The 9,420-nt window shown below is 46.5% G+C and overlaps 1 pseudogene across 1 annotated transcript; it reads right to left on the bottom strand.

Moving 5' to 3' along the window:
- Positions 1-7,567: 7,567 nt before the first annotated feature.
- LOC309857702 (large ribosomal subunit protein eL32 pseudogene) lies at positions 7,568-8,067 on the bottom strand (annotated as a pseudogene). Its single transcript has one exon. The product of its transcript is annotated as a large ribosomal subunit protein eL32 pseudogene (transcript).
- Between the last annotated feature and the right edge of the window lie 1,353 nt (positions 8,068-9,420).

Genomic DNA, 9,420 nt, shown 5'->3' with positions numbered 1-9,420 from the left:
GTTGTTGGTATCTTTTTTTTTTTTTTTTTTGGTCTTTCCCAGAAATCACTTCATATATATACACTTATCTGTTCAACTTCAGTGAAAGTTGGGAGGAAAAGGTGCCAGAACTTTTGAATGGTTGTCTTCAGCTGAGTGCTTATTTTCTTCCTTCAGTTTCTCTGGGGTTTCCCACTATTCTTCAATAAACATGTGTTGCTTTCTGGCAGGGTAAAGCCAAATGCATTTTTAAAAGAAGTAATGGCAGGTCATCCGTCCATCCAGATCAGGAGAGAGCCCATACCAGAAAAGGCAGAGAGGGTAGTAGACTCCCCTCTGTGAGTTCCTGCCCTCTTGGTCTTTCCTCAGCCCTTGCTCTCTGCTATGTCTCTCCAGTCACACCCCAAACCCAGAGAAACAAAAGGACTCTTCAAAACTTAAACCCTGTGAGAAGGGCCACGCGGAGGCAAGGAGAGCCCTGTAAGACTCTGAGTCATGTGGTCTGTATCTGAGACTGCACATCTCCTTGAGCCACGTTCCATTCCCTCCATGCCTAATGTTGGCCTTGTGTTCTACAGAAGCAGTCAGGGCATCCATACACTCCTCTCTGTGTGCTTTTCTGTATACCTGATCCCATCTCAACCCACAACATCCAGCAGCATACACCATCTGTCATCTCCCTTCAGTCAACCTGCAAATAGGTAAACACAGCCTGTAAAACCCACCCTTGTCCAAGCTATGTCTGGAGTTATGATCGTCTGTGTCTTTACCATCAAACTTTCTAAAAGGCTATTCTTGTGTGTGACCTCCATGGTCTCACGCCCAGTCACTCTATCTCTATGTCTGGCTTAGGACTCCACTACTCACCTCCCATTTTCTTTCAGTACTCAGTGACAACCTCCTGGATCTAACCCCACCCCCTAATCAAGCTGCTTTGCAACTTTTCACATCATCGAACATTGCTGACATTTCATTCCTTGAAATCTCTCTTCTCTAGACATCTGTGCAAAAATGCCTTCCTGGCATCAAAGCCACGTCCCTCCCCTTCCATCCACTACTCCTTTATTCTTCCCCTTTATCTGCCCAAGAAAAGAAGGAATTACCCTAAATCCTTAACTGTCACTCTCTCTACAAGGAATATATCCCTTGGCAACAGCATGATTGCATCTCTCTTCCCCCAAGCACCCATTCCTACATTTTGACTGTCCAACCAGAACCTACACCTGCACGTCCAACAGACACCTCAACTCAGATTGCCTAAAGCTGCACTCCTCCTCTTACCTCCTGCACCTGGCTCCCTTCCTGAGTTGCCACGACTGTTGTGGCAGTTGACACATCAGACTCAACATTCTGAAAGCACAGAGGCACCCCTAAGCCTATTGCAGCATTTTTTTTTTCCATAGCCGAGATATGGAAGCAGCCCAAGTGTCCAGCAACAGAAGACAAAGTGGTACATACACACAATGGTATATTACTCAGCCATCAAAAAGGATGAGATCCTGATATTTACAACAGTATGGATGTACCTAGAGGGTATTGTGCTAAGCAAAATAAGTCAGACAGAGAAAAACAAATACTGTATCTCCAGGGATGAATCCTTAAAAAATGCCCTACATATTCAAGTTTTAAGGCAGGACCAGAAGCAACAGTTTTAGCATATATCACCACGATATAAAATAAAATTTAAAAAAAAAATAAGGAAATAGTAGGACAACAGCAATTAGGGTAAAAAGACTTAACAACTGTCTTGCTCAACATCACCAGCACCACACCAGCTACACGTCTGACCCCCAGACCAGCATAGCAGGTGTGAGGACAGGTCCAAGCAGAGAAAGTGTTACTTGTCACATTTTTTGAAAAATGATAAACAGAAGGGATGCCTGGGTGACTAGGCTGGTTGAGCGGCCAACTCTTGATCTCAGCTCGGATCTTGATCTCACGGTGGTGAGTTTGAGTTCCACACTGGGCTCTGCACTGGGTGTGGAGCCTGCTTTAAACTAAACTAAACTAAACTAAAATAACACCTCTGTCAAAAGTACGTGAATTCACAACTTACATGTAAGTCAAGTTCTACTTGTTCTAAGACAGCATGAAAACCAAGATGTCGTTAGCGAGACAGGAAGCAAGATAAATTGTGTATTCCATGTGCCGTGAGATGACTCCAACTGCATCCAAGTCAGCCATGGCCCTCCACACATCTGCAAGAGAGGGTATATTATCCACATTAGCACAGAGGAAACCAAGGCTCAGAGAAGTTAAAAAAAAAAAAAAGAGTCCAAGATCATAGCATCATTTAGCAGCATAGCCAGAATGTATAGGAATTACCTCAAAATAGGCCACACTAGTGGAAGAATACCTTAGTGTGGAGTTATGAAAACCCAGGTAGAACGCTGCCTCAGAAAGGCAGATAATCAATAAAGGAAAAATAAAGAGGCGCCTGGGTGGCTCAGTCGGTTAAGCATCTGCATTGGGCTCACGTCATAAATAATCGTGGGATCTTGCCCTATGTCAGACTTCCTGCTCAGCAGGGAGTCTGCTTCTCCCTCTGCCTCTGCTCCCCATTCATTCTCATAAACAAACAAATCAATAAAATCTTACCCCAAAAAAAAGAAAAAAATAAAGATTATAAGCTTACAATAAAGATATGAATGACGAGTCAAAGCTTTCAGTGACACACCCACACCTGCCTACAGTTCACTGGCTAAAACATGGGTGGAATTGATGGGGTTAGAAGAACAGGAGGCACATAGGCACGGACAGCACAGCCCCAGCAGATGCAGAATCCTGGTGTAGGTTTAGCTAGCTTTCATTGTCCTTTAAAATGTCAAAGCTAAAGAAATCTGGTAGGGTTATTGAAGTCTGATCCTGGGGGATGCCTGGTTGGCTCAGTCTGTTAGGCAGCAGCCTAACATGACTCAGGTCATGATCACAGGGTCCTGGGATCAAGTCCGGCATCAGACCCCTTACCCAACCAGAAGCCTGCCTCTCCCTCTGCCTGTTGCTCCCCCTGCTTGTGCTCTCCCACTGACAAATAAATAATCTTTAAAAAGAAAGAAGAAAGAAAAAAAAGAAAAGAAAAATAAAATCTGATCCACAGTATAGAACAACACAAAGGATGGTACTTTCTTGGGCTGATTTCTGTTTGTTTGATTTTAAGTAGGTTCCACAGCCAGCACGGACACTAGTGCAGGGTTTGATCTCAGGACCCTAAGACCATGAACTGAGCCAAAGGCAGACAATCGATTAAGCCACCCAGGCACCCCACTTTCTTGGGTTCTAATGGGACTTTTCCTAGGTTCTAATCCTAGCTGTACTGTGCTCGCTTCGGCAGCACATATACTAATCCTAGCTGTACTGGCTGCCAGGGGGAATGAAGTCCAGCACCACAATAAAAGCATCCCAAGGCAGCAGTCCTCTGCAGAAGATTTGCTGGTGGCTGCCATCATCAAAGAGTCAGTGGGTGAAGTTGTTGAAGCACAGTGGGAACAATGATAGCCACTGCCTTTTGGGTGTCACTGAATCATCCTACTCATCTTCAGGAAGCCTGGCCCTTCTCCAGTCAACGCAGCAAAAGCAAACTTGTTAGAAGAACAGGGGAGGGGGTCATCTCCCTCCCTCCCAGAAACTGAAGCAACCAGCCAAACAGTGCAGCACTGGAGTAAAAATAAAAATATGAAGGAATGTGGCTGCACCTGGGTAGCTCAGTCTGTTAAGCATCTGCCTTTGGGTCAGGTCCTGATCTCAGAGACCTGGGATCTGAGACCCACATCAGGCTCCATGCTCAGTGAGGAGTCTCCCTTTCCTTCTCCCTCTGCCCCTGCTCCTAGCTCATTCTCTCTCTCTCTCAAATAAATAAAATCTTTAAAATAAGAAATTTAAAAATGAAGGAATGAATCAAAATGCAGAATTCAGAAACAGAACTACAGATATAAAAACTACATATAAAAACCTGAAATATGACCCGGTGAGTGAGGAAGGATTATTAAATCATGATACTGTATGAATTGATTGCCAATTTTTTCTTAGAACATAGAGCACACTGCACTACACGAAAACGAAAACACAAAATTAGGATTGAATACAAAAACAAAATTATCAGTGTTATTCCATCAAGTGTTTCTCTAACCTACTGATCAAAACCTCAGTTCATCCTCCAAAAGAATCTGGGCACCACCTCAGCACACATGAACACATTTTCAGGCCACAGTTCACACTGCTCCAGTCCCCACTCTAAGTCCTGAGCCATGGGCTCCTCCAGGCAAAGCCACCACCAACTAGGCCCCTGCCCTAGAAATCCCCAAACCCAACCACTTCACAACAGGGAGACTCAGGGAGATTCAAATGGGCAGAAACGTGGGACTTTGACTTTTTTTTTTTAATTAAAAGAAAAATACAGCAAGAAACATTTCTAGCACAAAGTGAAGAGCTCATCTTTCACAATGTCGAGAGTATTAGAATTATCAATACACCATCAGTAGTTTGATAGGTCAAACAGGCCAAAAGCTGGAAACACAAGAGGAAATGCTCACAGCAAACAGACCTGAAAGCCAGGGCCTGGACCGGCTGACATGGCTCTGCCGCTTACCACAGCGAGAAAGTGTAACTTTCCTGGGCTTCAACTTCCCTCCTGGCCAGCAGGAAAGTGGCAACACCACAAAATTCATATCTGGTCGGGGATTACGTGAAAGGAGAATGCTCAGTGAGAGCCCCGCCACACCGCCCGTCCAGCCACAGTCTGTGCCCAGTGAATGGGAATTTCCTCTACTGCAGCCACACGAAGAGCTGAAGGATCTGCACAGGATGCCTGTCTATTTACCAGTCACAATACCACGTTCAGCCATAAACAGAGAGGGCAAGAGACCCCAAGAGATGGGAATATCCCTCACCTTGCCAGGACCAGGCTTTCAAGACAAGTTGGAAAGCCCACAGCAGCTCTGCCACTGACTCTGAATGAGCCTTTGGAAGACAACACCATCCCAAACAGCAGTTTAATTTACTTCTCTTTAAAAAGCAGTGAGACAAGGTCTTGGCCACATCTTCATAAATTAACAGCTTAGGAGGCTAAACCCCAATGATTTAGTTATGTCCCCAGCAGGCACACCTCTACTCGTGGGCAGCTTCAGGGAGAAAGGGTGCCTCCCCTTCCATGAGGACACCCTCTGACATTCATCTGAAGATGCTTCCTACCCATGGGCATTTACTCCCTGGAACCCCCCCCCCCATCTAAGTTCCTCTCTGGATGCTGCACGAGGCTTCTTCCTCACACCCCCATCACCACTGGTGACACCGCAGCTACCCCCGAGCCTTCAAGCAGGGTGCACCTATCTTTGCTGCCAAGCGTCCCATCAGCCCAGCTCCATCACTGATTTCTGTACCCATAATTAATTAACTTATGCATGTATGTATTTATTTATTTTTACAGCTTCATTTATTTTAGGGAGAGATAGACAGAGAGAGAGAGATACAGAGAGAGCACACACACACAAATACAGGGAGATAGAACCTCCAGCAGATTCTACACTGAGAGCAGAGCACACCTCAGGGCTCAATCCCACCACCCTGAGATCATGACCTTAGCTGAAACCAAGAGTTGGATGCTTCAACGACTGAGCCACCAGGCACCCCTCTGTACCCTTAATCTTAAGAAAAGACAGACACCGCTTCTTTCTGTCAGCCACGGCCTCATAAGCCATCTGTCACACAGCCAAAGGTTCCAGAGGGTAGGACCAGGTCTGCAACACCAGTGATGCCAGAGTATCTCCATAAAACTACAATCTAGTGAGTACCAGACTCTGCTCTAAGCTCCTAATATGGCCTTGTATTTTGTACCCCTCACAGACCTACATGCTAGGTATTATCCACAGTGCACAGAGGAGGACACTGAGGTCCATGGCTTACCCAAGCGATCTACTTTTATGTGGCAGCAGCAGGGGCCTGAACCCAAGTCTGTGACTCCAAGGCCCCTCCGTCAACTCTGTTACTCATGCAGCCCCAACACAGTCATCAAATACCTCCCTAAACCCTCATCCCTCCTGTGAAAAAGCATGGTCTTCTGCCATTTCCCAGATGGGAAGAAAGCCGGCGTGAGCCAGATATAGTGACCTGCCCATGATGGTACAGGCGATGTCCCCCCTGTTCTCCCTCCAACACCCATGTCATTCTGCACGAAGCCCCATGGGGTCCTTCATGCTTCCAGTGGAAAACTCTGGTGAGACCACCAGTCTCCTGGCAGGCCTTCATCTTGACCCTGGACGACACGACCAGTTAGGAGAAACCGGCTAGTTAAGCCTCTGAAATGGGGTCCTACCACCCAGGAAAACCCCCTTATCTCCAGGGCATCGCCCGTGTGAATTAGCTGGATTTGTAGAGGGCTCCACAAGCCCCAGCCTTGCTGAGTCACTTTCTCTAAGGTGGTGGCTGAGACAAAAAGGACCCAGGAAAGAAAGGCATAGGCTGTTGTGGAACTCCAGTGCCTTGGCATCAACAATTAATGTGAGCAGCTGCCTCTGCTCACCAGATCTGCATTTTATGTGGGGCACACTGTTCAAAGTTTACACCCCCCATCTCTGTAACCTTCACGACAACCCCTGGAGCTCCCTGCACCATCATTACCACCTCACAGGCAAGGAGACAAGGCATGAGGGGTGTGTAGAATGATGCAGCTCTGTGCTGGGACCAACCTGGGGAGGACCCCACAGGCTTGCTCTTCCCACTGCTGCAGAAGCAGCTGAAAACAACGAGTTTTTCAGTTTGCATTATGTAGAGTGGAAAAGTCAACCATAAAGATCATTCAATTTTTAAATGGGTTATTCCTCAGGATAAAAACAGTTCCAAAAAATAATTTCCGAGAAGTTCAACATATTCTTCCTTCCAGGTGCCTGGCATGTGATGGAATGTTGTTAAAATAAGTTCTGGCCCATCAGCATGCCAGACAGAAACTGGAAGTAAGCTGTTACAGGTCCCCAAAGGCTCTGTCACAACCCTAAGGAGAAGACATAACTTTCACTGTCCCAAAGTGGTTATGTTTAAAAAAAAAAAAAAAAAACAAAAAAAAAACAGGCACAGGTGGAACATTTTAAATTACAGACTTTCAATGCAGGGGCAGTGGGGGCAGGGGAGGGTGTCCCCCAACTACCCCCAAATGTTTCAGCTATATATAGTGACTTACCAAAGTGACTCCTCACAAGTACCTACAAGGCGACTGACAGGCAACTGACCGATGAGGAAGGTATTCGGACTGCTTAACAAAACCAACACAACTTAGAATCTTTATTATTAAGAAGAGAAAACCATTTATTAAACACTCGCCAGGCACCAAACCCTCTAGGCACTGTCACACGATCTACTCATCACACGGCTGCCAAACTCAGTGCAGAAACTGAGGCTGAGTAAGTCACCTAAGGTCATGCAGCACCAGAAACTGGATTCCAACCAGGTCTGACATCAAAGCCCACCCCAGCTTGCTGCAATGCTTCAGAACCTAAGCTTTGTGATGATCAATAAACTACATGCTTAACAATGTTTACACATCTCTGTTAGAATTCAGGGAAAGGGTTTTTTTTTTGTTTTTTTGTTTTTTTTAGTTTTATGCTTTTATTAACACAAATATGACGTGCACAACAAGCTGTCTATTCATTTTCTTCACTGCGCAGCCTGGCATTGGGATTGGTGACTCTGATTGCCAGCTGGGCTGCTCTTTCCACAATAGCTTTGCAGTTCTTGGAGGAGACGTTTTGAGCAAACTCTGCACAGTAAGATTTGCTACACATCAGCAGCACTTCAACTCCTTGACGTTGTGCACTAGGAACTTCCTGAAGCCACTGGGCAACATGTGCTTTGTCTTCTTATTGCTGCGTAACCAATGTTGGGCATCAAGATCTGGCCTTTGAATCTTCTGCGCACCGTATTGTCAATGCCTCTTGGCTTCTGCCAGTTGTGCTTAATTTTGACATATCGGTCTGACTGGTGCCGGATGAACTTCTTGGTCCTCCTTTTAACGATCTTGGGCTTCACCAAAGGTCTGAGGGCAGCCATGATGCCCAGTAACAGATGGCTGCCACCTCCGCAGGCAGCGCCGAAGAAGAGAGCCCAGGGAAAGGTTTTTAAAAATAACATACACAAGGGGAAAAAATGATACAGGTTCTGGAGGCAGGCTGCCCAATGTTCAAATCTTGGCTCCTCCACTTGCAAGCTGTGTGACCTTGGACTCCTTTAGCTCCCCTGTGCCCATATTTCCATGCATTAAAATGGTAGCCATAACAGACCCTATCTCCTAAGGCAAATAAAGCATTTTGGTGTTGTTGTTCTTGTTTTAAGATTTTATTATTTATTTGACAGAGAGAGAGAGACAGGGTGAGAGGGAACACACACAGGGGGAGTGTGAAAGGGAGAAGCAGGCTTCCCACTGAGCAGGAAGCCTGGTGAGGATTAGATCCCTGCACCCTGGGAGCATAACCTCAGCTGAACAACTGAGCCACCCAGGTGCCCACAAATAAAACATTGAGAATCATTCCTGGCATGAGTTAAACCTCAGAAGGTGTGGGCTAGTGTTACTTCTTGCTGGCCACTAGATAGAGTCAGCAGCCTCAGGCCCACTGTTTTAGCAACTCATTTGCATAAACAAAGCCCAGGCTCATCCACTTTGTGCTTACCCTATGGTTTCTTCCTGTCACTAACATCTCTCCTCACTCCTGCTCTGTGGAACTAAGCTCTGGGCCTCAACTTCCCATCTGTCAAATGAGGTGAGGAGCCCAGCTGATCTATCTGAGGTTCTTCCAGCTGGGCAACCTAGGGTTCTTGGTAACTCAGGGCCCAGAAATTTCAGAACCATCCTAACACAAACATTACCAAATGACACTCACTCAATTTCCTCAAATCTTCTCTTCCGTGTTATGTATAAATGCTTATTTTCATGGCAAATCTTCTCCAAGATCCCAGAGCTCCACGAGCACCCAGAATAGGCTGGGCAGGCATCCCCAGTGCTGAGGCTGGGGACATGATGGTCAGAAGCTCTGACCTCCAGGGGAGATGGATTCCAAATCAAGCTGCTCTGATAAGCAGGTCTTCCCTGTTAGAGAGGATTTCAACAGAGCACAGTTAAGAGGAAGTGCAGGTAAGAAACTCAGAACTTGGCCCACCGGACAGAGGGCAGTAGGACAGTGGGCAGGAGGGGTGACAGAAGGATTGAGAGGAATGGCACAATCAACAGAGGCCAGCCAAGGCAGCCCTGATGCTCAATGTGAGAGGGTGGGCTGGGGATACACTGTGAAAATGGCTTCAAAGGCAGGAAGCAAGCCCAGCTCAGCACAAAGCAAAGTCCTGAGCAGGAACCTTCTGGGACCAGGTTGGACACTAAGGTGAGCTGATAATGGCTGTGGCACCCAGTGCAGTCTGAATCTCACCCATGCCTCTCACAGGCTGGGTGACCCCGGACCAGTTATG

Source organism: Mustela nivalis (genome assembly GCF_964662115.1).
Source record: "Mustela nivalis genome assembly, contig: HAP1_SCAFFOLD_1092, whole genome shotgun sequence".
Taxonomy (NCBI): Eukaryota; Metazoa; Chordata; class Mammalia; order Carnivora; family Mustelidae; genus Mustela; species Mustela nivalis.
This window is presented reverse-complemented; position numbering and strand designations above follow the sequence as displayed.